Here is a 14,351-nt window from a genome sequence, read left to right on the forward strand (position 1 = left end):
GAACAATATTTAGGTACCTGTGCATAAATATTCATAAATTACGTTAATTCGAAAATAAGAATCTCCAAAAAAATTATGCGCTATATGTAAGTGTAAGTAAGACTTTCAAATACAGCAACGATTTACTCGTTAAAACCTCTCTAATTGGGCTGTTCGTTAGCTAGGTGGTCGCTAATTGGGCCATTCAGGCTGTTTAGGTATATGTAACGCACCTTAGGGCTTTTTAAAAAGTTACGCAAGTTTTCTTTGTGTGTGAGACCTTTTCTAAAAAATAATTTTCAAAAGATCAAGTATTCATTGCGGTGAAGATTGTTCAAATTTTCACACACGCCGTGGTATTCAAGATGTCAAGCAGCAAGAAGGAATTTCTCGAAGTTGACGAAGAGTCGGCAGATGATCAATTACCAGAAATTTTGAAAAATACAAAGGACAAGGACATTCTAGCGTATCATGGATTTGTCTACTATTCGAACAGAAAACCGGTACGCACAATTTAATTATCACTTACTAACAGTCACTACCTTTTTCACTGGTGTTATAGGAATCGAGTCTAAGTACTGGCACGTACCGCACCTTATCTATACTCATAAAGAAGGATTTCTGTCTGTCTGTCTGTCTGTCTGTCTGTCCTGTGTTCCTTATAGAATCCAAAACTACTGAACCAATCGGCGTGAAAATTTGCATGTAGAGGTTTTTGGGGCCAGGAAAGGTTTTAGTGATGGTTAGAGACCCCTCCCCCCACTAAGAGGGGGGGCTCCCATACAAATGAAACACAAATTTCTGCATAACTCGAGAACTAATCAAGCAAATAGAACCAAATTTGGCATGTGGGTGTTTTCGGTGACAAGAATTTATTCTAGGGTAATTTGAGACCCCTCCCCTCTTTATAAGGGGAATTATAACTCCTCTCCCCTTTAAGAGGGGGGGTTTCCATACAAATTTCCTCATAACTCGAGAACTAATCAAGCAAATGGAACCAAATTTGGCATGTGAAAGTTTTCGAGGGCAAGAAAATTTTCTATGTTGAATTAGGACCCCTCCTCACTTTAAGAGGGGGGCTCCTGTACAAATGAAATACCAATTTCCACATAACTCGAGAACTAATCAAGCAAATGGAACTAAATTTGGCATGTGTGTGTTTTTGGAGACAAAATTTTTTTCTATGATGAATTGGGACCCCTCCCCACTTTAGGAGGGGGGTCCTATACAAACGAAATACAAATTTCCTCATAACTCGAGAACTAATCCAGCAAATGGAACCAAATTTGGCGTGTAGGTGTTTTTGGAGGCAAGCATTTTTTCTGTGATGAATTAAGACCTCTTCCCACATTAGGAGGGGGGGCTCCAATACAAATGAAATACAAATTTCCCCATAACTCGAGAACTAATCAAGCAAATAGAACCAAATTTGGCATGTGGAGGTTTTTGGAGGCAAAAATATTTTCTACGGTGAATTAGGATCCTTCCACACTTCAAGAGGGGGGGCTTCTACACAAATTAAATACAAATTTCCTCATAATTCGAGAACTAATCAAGCAAATGGAACCATATTTGGCATGTGGGTGTTTTTGGAGGCAACCATTTTTCCCATTATGAATTAGGACTTCTTACCTTTTTAGGAGGGGGGGGGAGCTCCCATTCAAACGAAATACAAATTTGCTCATAACTTTAGAACTAATCAAGCAAATGGAACCAAATTTGGCATGTGAGAGTTTTAGATGGCAGCATTTTTTTTCTGTGGTGTATTACGACCCCTTTCCCTTTTAAGAGGGTGGGCTCCCATACAAATGAAATACAAGTTTCCTTATAATTTGAGTACTAATCAAGCAAATGGAACCAAATTTAGCATGTAGGAGATTTTTGAGTCTTGAATTTATTTTATGATAGTTAGAGACCTCTCACCCCTGTGGTAGGGGGATATGGACTCTCATACAAATAAAACAGAAATTTTTGCGAAACTCAAAAACTAATCCAACTCGAGAAATTCGAGACTCTTCCATAAAACATTAATCAATAACAAGACCACAAAAACTATCTATAGTAACACTAGATCATTCAGGACGAGCCGGTCGCGAGTGTTGCCGGTGACCCGCCGTCGGAAGCGCCGCCCACTGGGGGGCTTGCAAAACTCGAGATAGTGACAAAGATCATCCGAGATTCATGATTTATGTACAACACAGGTTAATTTGTGGCAATACGAAGTTTGTCGGGTCAGCTAGTATATTTATAATTGTAATTTTATTATTGTAATTTATGTGGTCTACTTTGTTTGACGACTAATAAATAAATAAATTATCTACAATAATTAATATAGAACAAAATAATTCCTCAAAGTGCAACTCGGAAATCGGAGTAGTTTTTTCGATAACCGGTATTGTTGCAATAAGCAAATTATTTGGATTAAGGTAGCTCCAATCAGTCTCAAATTCCATTGCAAGTTCAACTTAGGTCCATTTACAAGTTAGGTTTTCAGTCCAAATTCAAGTCTAATTTCATGACGAAACATAATTCCGATTTCATGTCCAATTTGCAGCATAGCAAGTAAGCCCTTTGAATCAAATCTGATGTCTAATTTCATGCCAATTTCAAGTAAAATTTCGAGTCTATTTTCAACTTCAATTTCAAGTTTAATGCTATTCTAGGTCTACTTTGGTTCAATTTCATATCCTATTTTATATCCAAATTCAAGTCTGATTTAATTACAATTTTGGCTCTCTTCAAGTCCAATTAGATCCGAATTGCGTTAATGTGAGATTAGATTAGAATTTCAGGTCCAATTTAAATACGATAGGGGATACACTTTTTAAAGTCCAATTTCATTTCCGATTTATAATTCAATTTCAAGTTCAATATGAGTCTAATATCAAGCCTAATTCAATTCCAATTCAAACACCGACTTTAAGTCTAATGTCAAGTGCAAATTTCAAGTTCAGTTTAATTCCAATTTCATATTGAATTTCATTCAATGTAAAAGGGTAGTGAAATCTCACCATACTCACCTCGCCAAATAAGGCCCAATGCATGCATCATGTCGTTTAATCGTTAGAATGAATTTACAGATTGAAAATACTTACTACTGGGAGTGCAAAGGTAGAAGTCACTCAACCAGAGCCGAAGGTCGAAAATGTTCATCACGGAAGAACGAAACGGAATACACCACATGAGATCAGAAACGAAGCATAATCATGAAGGAGATCCACTACATGTTCTCCAAATAAAATACAGAATCAGCCTGGGCAATAGAGGATAGATCCATACCTTGGAAAACAGTTTGGCAAGTATCATCGTCTTTTCCCAACACGGTTCAACAACGACTTTCCTTAAATGCTCAACGCAAAATCGTGAAACGTGCACGTGCCGACATCCAGAATCATTATAAAGAGCCAGAGCTCCACTGCTGACGGTTACCCGCCATGGCTTTTACCTGTCGCCAGGACAGGTTCTCGTCTACAGCCCGGATGTCGTTGGCTAAGCTCCGTCTCCATGAGCCTCTGGGTCTGCCTCTTCTACGCTGTCCTTGTGGATTCCCGTCGAGTGCTGCTCTGCAAACCTCGTTCGCTCCTTTCCTCAAGGTGTGTCCGATCCACTTCCACCTACGCTCACGAATTTCTGTGGCTATCGGCCGTTGATGACACCGACGATGGAGTTCCTCATTGGATATCCAATTATCAGGCCAACAGGCACGAATAATATATCGCAGGCACCGGTTAATGAATACCTGCAGTTTTTGCGTTGTCTCCGCTGAGACGCACCACGTTTCGCAGGCATACAGCAGTACGGATTTAACGTTTGAATTAAAGATTCGGGTTTTCGTACGTAGAGTGATCTGGTTTGAGCGCCAAATGTTTCGCAGACCTGCAAAGGCACCCCTGGCCTTCCTGATCCGTGTGGCTATATCAGTCTTGGTACCACCATCGGGCGTTGTTTGGCTACCAAGATATTGAAAGACGGCTACCTGCTCAACTTGTTGTCCCGCTACTGTAAAGTTGGTGGAATTGTCAGTATTCACTACCATAGACTTAGTTTTCGCTACATTGACTGTGAGACCTGCTGCCTGGGAGCTCTCGGAGAGGTCGTCTAACTTGCTCTGCATATCGTTTCGGCGTTGTGCGAGCAAGACAATGTCGTCGGCTAGGTCGAGGTCATTTAGCTGCTTCATCGTTAGAGGATTCCAAGGCAATCCTCGATTTGGTCTACTGTCAATTGCTCCAACTAATATCTCATCCATAACGATGAGAAACAGAAGCGGTGATAAAATGCAGCCCTGTCTCACGCCAGCAGTAACCCTTATGGGGTCGGACAAGACGCCGTCGTGCAAAACCTTGCACGAGAACGCCTCGTACTGAGCCTCGATGAGATGGACTAGCTTATCTGGAACTCCTCTACGCCTAAGTGCGCCCCAGATGTTTTCGTGATTGAGTCGGTCGAACGCCTTTTCGAAGTCAACGAACACCAGCAGACGAGAGTCCTGGAATTCGTTGATCTGCTCCAATATAATGCGGAGCGTTGTGATATGGTCTACACATGGTCGGCCAGCACGGAATCCAGCTTGCTGCCGCCGGAGAGTAGCGTCGATCTTCTCCTGGATCCGGTTGAGGATTACCTTACAGAGTACTTTGAGAGTAATACAGAGCAACGATGCCACGCCAGTTACCGCATTCCGTTAGGTCTCCTTTCTTAGGGACTTTGACCAATATGCCCTGCATCCAGTCCACCGGAAAAGTTGCGGTTTCCCAAATATTGCTGAAAAGCTGATGCATCATCTGGGCTGACAAAGATGGGTCAGCTTTGAGCATTTCGGCTGAAATACGATCTATCCCTGGCGCTCTATTGGATTTCATACTCTTGATGGCTGCTACAATTTCATCCAGCGATGGCGCCTCCGAGTTCACGCGATTTATTCGACGAACTGTAGGCGTCGTACGCTGCTGGTTTTGTTGGTCTCTGACATTTGAAACTCGGAAGAGTTGTTCAAAATGTTCAGTCCATCGCTTAAGCTGTTCTGTACGGTCAGCCAATAGCTGACCAGCTCTGTCCTTTAGCGGCATCTTTGTATTCCTCCTGGCACCACTAAGGCGGTGAGAAATATCGTACAACAAACGGATATCACCATTGGCGGCGGCGGTTTCTCCTTGTTCGGCTAGGGAGTTAGTCCAGGCTTTCTTGTCCCGCCTACAAGCACGTTTAACAGCCCTCTCCAGTTCGGGGTATCGTTGACGGGCAGCTGTCTTAGCCGATCTGGTCCGCGCTCGCTCAATGCTGGCTTTCGCCTCTCTCCGCTCGTCGATCTTCCTCCAAGTTTCTTCCGAAATCCACTCCTTTGCCCACTGCGCGCTTTGCCGAGGGTTTCATCACTGGTCGTGATGAAGGCGTTCTTGATGCCGGTCCATTGCTTTTCGACGGTTCCACCAGGTGGCAACTCCGAGGCTCGAGATTCAAGTTGTTCAACAAAGGCCCTTTTTACCTCAGAATTCTCCAATCGGCGGACGTCGTAGCGGCACCCAACTTTCTCCTCCCGTCGTTGGACACGTGCGACGCGCAGACATATCTCAGCGATAACAAGATGATGGTCGGATGCAATGTCAGCGCTGCGTTTGTTGCGTACATCAAGAAGGCTCTTTCTCCATTTCCGACTGATGCAGATGTGGTAGATTTGGTTTTCTGTTCGGCCGTCGCGGGAAACCCACGTGACTTTATGTACTGGTCTATGAGGGAAGAGCGATCCACCAATGACCATGTCGTTATTACAACAGAATTCTGTAAACAGCTCCCCGTTTTCGCTCATCTCTCCTAGGCCATGGCGTCCTATGACGCGTTCAAGGTCCGCGTTGTTTGAGCCAATCTTCGCGTTGAAATCGCCCATGTGAATTTGGATGTCCCCCTTCGGGATTTTCTCAACCACGCTGTTCAGCTGGCTGTAAAAGCTCTCTTTCTCCTGCAGGTCGGCAGCATCTGTTGGCGCATAGCACTGGATTGCCGTAAGGTTCCTAACCCGTGTTCTAAATCTGGCAACGATTATTCGCTCATTTATTGGTTCCCACTTCATCAGGGCCGCACGTGCCCCTGGGCTCAGTAGGAATCCAACTCCTCTTTCTCGAGTAGCATTTTCACCTCGTATGCCAGAGTAGAGCAAGACTTGCCCGGATGATGTCCTGTGTTCGCCAGTACCCGGCCAGCGGACCTCGCTCAGCCCCAGGATTTCAAGCTTCAGGCGGCTAGCTTCCCTTGCAAGTTGAGCCAGCTTGCCCTGCTGGGCAAGGGTCAGTATATTCCATGTTCCGATTCGTGTCCGTGTTTTCATGCTAAAGGTCGTTGCCAATAATCCGGAGAGATTTCTTCTTTCATTTTCGGTAACTTTTTGTATGTTCTGGTACAGTAGGCTGTTAACCTAAGGTCCTTATCCCGCTGATGGGGCTGCCATCTTAATGTGGGCGGGAGCCACTGTGCCCCCTTTCCTGTTAGCATACGACAACCGAAGTTGCGTACCCCAGCCGGCACCTCGTGGAGGTAGGAATAGGAGTTAATGAACAGAGGTTATGGAATGCACATGTTCACCCTTTGCCAGCCTTATAGGAGCATAATAAAACCCAAATTGTTACTTGGGAGAGGTACTGTATCGCAAAATATTTGCTGCGATTGTAGAAGTCGCCGAAAACATTGGCATCGATTTGAACCCGGAGATAATATCGGATTACGAAAAGGCAATCATCAATTCAGTAGCAGCAGAGTTTCCTGATACTAAACACAACGGTTTTTCCACTGGTGTCAAAATCTTTGGAGAAACATACAGAACAGCGGACTGGTCAAGGTTTTTAGCAGCGATGAGAAATTTTATGATCATTTCAAACGTGTGCAGTCTCTGGTATTTTTACCAGCGAAAAAGATTAATGAAGCCTTTGACGAACTAAAGGTGTCAGCACCCATCGAAACAGGTAGTTTTTTCAAGTACGTTGAAGATAACTACGTTAAGGGTAAGGTTCGACGTGTTACATCTGAGGGACGTGATATTAGAACGCCTCCTTGTGGGCACCCTTTTACTGCTCTAATGCTTATAGATGAGCTTCCAAGGTTTGCTGATTTCTCCCTTTTTGATAACATTTCGCTTATCCAGTGAATAATGAATATATCGAAGCCACGTTTCGTAATAGCCGTAATCATTGAATTATGAGATGAATTATCAAATGCGCCTTCTATGTCTAGGAAGGCAGCTAGTGAAATTTCTTTCGCTTCAAAAGACTCTTCTAGTTTTTTTACAACAGTTTGTACTGCTGTTATTGAAGATTTGTCTTCTTGATATGCAAATTAATATTTGCTCAAAGGATCTTGGGCTAAATATGATGACTTCATATGCAGCTTATCGGCCTGAAGGATTTTGGTGAAGTTTTATCCTTCTTATTAGCCTTCAGAATGAACGTGACTCTTACTTGTCGCCATACTGCTGGTATATGGCCTAGTATCAGGCTTGATTGCAACAGGTTTGTTAGAATAGCTGTTGAAAACGCTGATGATGATAACGACGACGAACTATCGTAAAAAAAATAAAATATGTATAAAATATTCAAACCCGTGATTTATATTTCTTGTGATACTATATACTAATTAGAAATTAAATAAAATAAATAAATAACTACTAATTGCAAACTAGTACTAATTTGGTCAACCTGCGCAAATGTAGGATTTCTAAGCAATAATGTTTCGAGAGTGCAAAACCTGCAATGTCTCGCTACTAAACCGGAAACTATGCATGGATAATGTCGAAATTGTCACGCACCAGTAATGCTGCTGCTAGTCTTGATAAATCCACTGCTCAAATGAGGTCTGCGGATCAGCGAACGTACGTAACGCAACATTGATAATAATCATTCCCCGGGTGGCTTCCTGACTGACTACAGTCTAGCCGATGAAATGTGCGACAACGGTGACAATAACGCTATGACGGCAGACCAAGTTTGGCTCGTGCCTCTCGTTGTGGCAAGCGCGTACGGCGGCGGACGGCTGCTGCCACTCAGCCGTCACCGGTCTTGTTTGACCAAACGACCAACGACTAACGACGATGACGATGACGACGACGGGCTGTCGCCAACGAAACAACCCGGGCGGCGTCGCACCCCATCCGAGCGCGCTCTGGGACTCGCAATGTGCAACGATATGTATAGAGACGTTCGGCAGATATTGCAGCGAATAGCGCACAGGCGCGTTTCGTTCATTAAAGCATAAATTACGATTATAGCCGTCTAATGACGAATAAAATTATAATTGATACTTGTCGCCGTTAATGAGTTGTGACGGTGCGTGCTATGGCAGTAAGCAGTACTGCAGTAGATTGTTTGGCAATGTAGTGATATTTTAGACTCATAATTGATATCCAAAGGTTAAAACACAAGCTCTTCTAAACACAGGCAAACAATATACTGAATGCTTGAACTCATACCGATAGTATTTGGAATTAATTGGTTTACTTGAATGAATATTTTAATATTAAAATTTAAAAAAAACTCTTTTAATAATATAAAGTGGAAACATTGTTAAACAAAACATAATCTATACTAAGTAAACGCTATGTGACTCATTTAAATGAATTGTTCCAAATACATACAAATTTATCTTGCGTCAAATATGCACGTATATAAATCACATACACGTGAATAAATTGTGTGCCTAGAAGCAATCTGAATATTTAATATTTATTTGAATATGCCTATTAATGTGCCTATTGATGATAATTTACATGTATTTCAATGGAGAGTTCCTTTTTCTCTTAAATATAAACTTAGTCACTATAAAGTTAGTCACTATAAACCGAAATATAGGATATGGTCTACACAATATTAATCCAAAAACAATAATAGGCAGCAAACTCTGAAGTACGTAGTCGTAGGACGACAGTACATAGCCGGAGGATGCATTTGAGATATGTCATTAATTTGTGAATTCACCAGAGTTATAGGTTCGATTATGTAGAAATTGCAATTTTATATTTGTAGCTTTTCCTTTCAGTTGCAAACACACATTTAGGCAGCATTTCAACAATCGATATTCCGCAGATTCAATCTTTTATTTAGAAAACCGCAGTGACTACCGGATATCCACTTTCCATACTAACAAAGCATATAAACCAATTGGATTACAGACCAAAAATATATGCGCATTTATATTGCCATCATTGACTTATCCTTCGGTTTTTTTCCACAGCTCGTAAACGCCAACCCTCTTCAATGTTTTCCCTCGTTTGTTTTTGCATTTTTTCTTTCCTTTTTTGCTACCTTCCATGTCCATATTTTATTTTGTTTGAACCTTACTGTGAAACCAGATCCGTCCAGGTCCCGTTCCAATTAGGGCTCACTAAAAATGAAACAACAAAAAAGAACCCCTTCTGCCATTCTTTTGCAAACAGGCACGGCACAGGCACAGCATATTGCTGTATGCTGCAATACACGACCCCCCAACTCGATTGTTCGACCATTCGTTGCAGTCCCATGCTGAGTCCGGGCGACTCTTCTGAAGCTTAGGCCTCCAATATCGCACGGTGAGTGAATTCACTTCACCTACGCTCCTATGGCTCAGCCCGGAAAGCTCCGTTTGCACTCTCAACCCCACAGCACTGCCGTACCGACCTCTAATAGGATTTGAGTTGTTTGAGTTGGGTTGATGGGGCAGCTGGCAAGTGATTGTTTACTTACAGGAGAGCGAACCCAGGCAAACAGATATCTGGGGTTACACCGAGCAGCAGCTATTTCATTTACACCTACAGGCAACAAACAGTACGCTGCTGGTTGCAGTGCTCCGGATGGTACGGGATGGAACGACTCGAAGGCAAACAGCGCTTGCAATCAACGTCTAGCTCCCACCCATCCGGAATAAAGGGAGTTAACTGCAAACAGGGGGACCAAAGTAACGAGCAGCTCAGGGAAGTGTGTTGGTATCGTCGTCGGCAAGACCAGAACCGCCAGTAAATAATTGTGATTTTTTCGAAGCACAAAGGTTTAGTGTAATGAAAATTTTATACCATGAAACAATCAGACGATACTAACGGAATTCGGTCAAAATGCAGCCTTCCCGATTTCAATATAATTTTCTACACAAGATGTCTGCTAGCCAAAATTGGATTTTTCGTTCTCATATGAACATGTTCATTCGAAACTGATCATTAATAAAGGACAATGCTGAATTTGAAAAATTTGTTCAATAAACCTCACTAGAAGAACTAGAGACATAGATAGACCGACAAAAGCTTTACTCAAAATTTAATTCAAATTTAAATTTCCTTTCTTTAATGGTGACGACCTGTACTAAAGTATGATAAAAAATGATGCGATGTGAAGTTCTAGCAAATGCTTGAAAATTGATAAATTCACAATTTTTGTTAGGAGCGATACAAAACTGGCTTCTATAGAAGCCTACTAGAAAAATTTTACACGTCATAGCCCTAGCAAAATTAACTAGGGTAGATGCAAGGTTAGTCAAGAGAGCTTTTCTGATGATCAAATTTGTTTTTCACCACCGCTGGGTTACCCTTGACGATCACCGAAATTTTCAAAGCGGAAACTGTTGAATGTATAAACAACGTCGATGGTTGCTAACCAATCGTTCCGCGCACTTCTGTTCTACAAACTGTGAAAACTAGATCACCTATTTTAACTCACCTTGGGTAGATGCTCCAGTAGTTGTGGTAGTACCAGTAGTGGTCGAAACTCGAATTATTCCACTATTTCTGCAGATTTTAGTACAAGTTTGATAATTACCAAAGGATACTGATGAGAAGCAGATTTCTTTGTCTCTTTAGGAAAAAGATGAGCAAAAACAAGCCTGCCAGAAACTTATAACCCACCCCCTCTCGGTACCAACTAGAATTCTACGGTACATGGAGGAATTCTACGCACAATTGCAGAGTGAGTACGACCGCTGTACAAAACATGACATCAACGTTCAAGTCAGCCATGAATACAGACCGGTGAATTGAGCGTAAAGCGTGCACCAATAGGCCTATGACTTATCGACTTTACCGCCCCCAAGAACATGGCCGTGCGTCGTACCTTCTTCTAGTGGTTGCCAAATCATACAAATCGACAACTTTTTGATTGACTTCCAGCCGTTTTGAACAACATTCGGTACGAGTACGAGCAACGGATGCTGATATCGAAAGGTGGAAGGAGCATTTTGATGATCAGCTGAATAGTGCTCAGGCGGTGAACAATAGCGGAGGAGAAACCAATGTTGACGGTGCGACAAACTTTGAAGAGGCGCCAGCCCAAACGATAGGTAGGAATGCTACATTTGATTCTGTGTTTTTTTGGTGCTTAGTGCCTCCACGAATAAGTCTTCATCGAAGACTTTAACCTTTTACCTCCAAACGGTCGATCTAAGACCTCGTGACAGTAGCCTCCGTCGTGTACTGTATAGCTTGATGTTCGCGATGCTACTCATCGGACACCCTCCTACCCATGTTGGTTAACTACGTGGGACTACACAAGGTGACATCGATGATCGATTGCTGTACCCCTCGGCAAAAGGTACTGACGGAACCCTAGTTTGCCAGACTTACGTCTAGCTTAGTCAAAGCTTCTGACAAGCTTTGCCCCCTAGGGGTACCCACTGGACTTCCCAGGCATGAAAGTCACCTCTATTCTATTGACAACCGGCTTACGGTCCGTGAGCTCATTCGTAAGCTTACCCCGCATCTGGTCGAACTGCTCTGGTGTCCATCGCACTGCAGATGAAAATGCCATCGACTACAGCAATCACGTACCGATCTTGGTCGGTCGACACGACCTCTTGGATTGGGTGTCTACCCATGACAGGATGGCAGCGATTATCGGACCCTTATCCATCACCCGGTTACCGTTGCCCCAAGGCACACGGTAGGGGTCTGCGATAATGGCCATATCGCACTTCGACACAGCGGCCGATTGCCAGGGCAACTGCTGCGCCATATCGCAGTGATTGAGGCTAACCTAGTTAACCTCCACTCTATTTCTTTAGAACCTTTTTAAACGCTGCACCCATTGGTCCAACTGTGGCGTGCTTATTGCCCGCTTCTCGAGATTGTTACACTCGACGAGAGTGTGCTGCGGTAGGGCGTTGAACCGGTCTGCCTCCGCTCTACCAGTCTCGTATACATCGAGTTCTGGACCATCGGGCATCGGGTCAAAGATCTTGTGTTCTGCGGGACTTCCCAAGCTCTTTGCCGTGTAGGATCTGACTTAACTTTGCCAGGGAGGTTTGCGTATGATAGCCTACTTGTCAACTTGACCACGATCGCATCTCCTTTCTGCGCCTTAGGCTGAAGCTTTACAGCCACTACCTCGTTGCGCTTTTCGATAGGTGGTTTCCGCCTAGCAATTCGCCGATCCTCTCCTGTCCCGCTCGTGTGATCCAGCTAGCGGCTATGGTTTGAGCTTCGGCGATCTCACACGGTTTTAGAAGCTCTTCTCTCTCCACCTCGGCAGCAATAGTCGTTGAGCGAAGGCTCGCGGACAACTTTTTAATATTAATATTTTTTGAAACGATGGTTTTACAATTGATGGAGGGACGGTAGGGGAAAGTAATGATTTTTTTTGGGAAAGGGGAGGAAAGAGTGGAAAGGAACGCCAACTTCATTGAAAACACGGCAATACATGGTCCAAGGTTCGTTGTATCCGTAGTTTGTGCGACGCGAGGGCTGCCACAGTAGGATACGATTTCGGAGCTGCCTTCGGGGAACATGAATATCTACCTGGCTTAAGAGAGAGCTGCAATCGACATCTCCACTCAGTAAACCGAAGACAAAAAGTTTTTGCAGTAATTTTTTTTGGCAGATAAAAAATGCACATCAATAAGCTTGCAACGTTCTTCGTAGGCTGATGGATTTGGGGTATCGTTCCAGGGCAGAAGACGTAGAGCATATCTCAAAAAGTTCTTTTGGATGACCTCTATCCTGTTGATATGCACAGCATAATATAGTGCCCACACAACAACTGCGTACTCCAGAATGCTGCGAACAAGTGCACAATACAACGATTTAAAGGGTGCCCCACATCTCAAATTGCACCACGGAAGAAACACTGTCGAAAATTACCTATTTGACCGATCCTTTTCAAACTTTCAGACAATAAAATACATCTTATTAGTAAACTTTTGGCATATTTGTTCCATTCAACTTCAATTCAATAACCATATGCTCGCACCTTACGCTTAACTCCGCTCAAAAAATTTTGTACAACGTAGTTGCAGCTTCATTTGTACGGAAATCCACTTTTTCTTCATGTCTTCCTCAGACTTGACCTCCTTGGGATGCTTCCGTAGTGCCTACTTCATAATAGGCCTAGGGCCTTAGTTCCGGTGCGTTGGAGGCGTTCATGTCCTTGGGTACGAAAGTGACTCCGTTGACTTCGTACCACTCCAATACATCCTTTGAATATTGGCACGAAGGTAGATCCGGCGAGAAGATCGTAGGTCCCTCGTGTTGCTTCGACAGAGGAAGCAGATGTTTCTGTAGACACTCTTTGAGGTAGATCTGCCCGTTTACAGTCCCGGTAGTCACGAACGGCGCACTCCGATTTTCACATGATGTATTTCTTGACCAAATCATGTATTTCTTGGCAAACTATGAAAGTTTCTGCATCCTTACTTCCTCCGGAACATCAAACTTGCGCTGGACGGTGAAGTACAGTAGCCCCGGAAGCTGTCGGAAGCCCGCCTTGACGTACACGCTTAAACGATTCGGTAAAATTTACCGAAATCTAAACAGCCGATCGTTCAGTAAAAATTTTGGTGGTGCATATCGACGTTTACGGATCATTAGTAATGTTTGGCATCATAAAAAAATTTACCGAACGTTCAGCTGTTTAGATTTCGGTAAATTTTACCGAACTCGGTGCTTTTTATTAAGTGTATAAGCCGCCATTTCTTCCAATTTTCAAAAAACTGACCGCGATAAAAATAGAGTGTAAATACACTCTAAACTACTTCTACTCAAATTTTCAAGAGAAAATACCCAATGGGTAATATTCTACAGCGTTTCTTCCGTGGTGCAAAGTGATGTGGGACACCCTTTAAGCGCGTATATATCCTGGAATGCGTTGGTGTTTCTTTTCATGAATCCAAGTACAGCACTCGTGCGCTAATTACACGTCCTCTAATCGCACCGTCTTTTAATTGCACGTCCGCTAACTGCACGATCGTGCAATTAAAAAGCAGTTATCTGTCAAACTACACGTGGTTTCCCAGGTGGTTGCTATAAACAAAAATGCAGCGTTGCCGAATGCAAACTCTCTATCTCTGCATTACATAGATACATTACAAACAAATTCATGCAAATTTGGCTAAACTTTGACAAATTGAACACATTTTCATTAAGCTTTTAGTTCGTTTGT

This window comes from Sabethes cyaneus, chromosome 2, assembly GCF_943734655.1.
Source record: "Sabethes cyaneus chromosome 2, idSabCyanKW18_F2, whole genome shotgun sequence".
In the NCBI taxonomy this organism is placed as follows: domain Eukaryota; kingdom Metazoa; phylum Arthropoda; class Insecta; order Diptera; family Culicidae; genus Sabethes; species Sabethes cyaneus.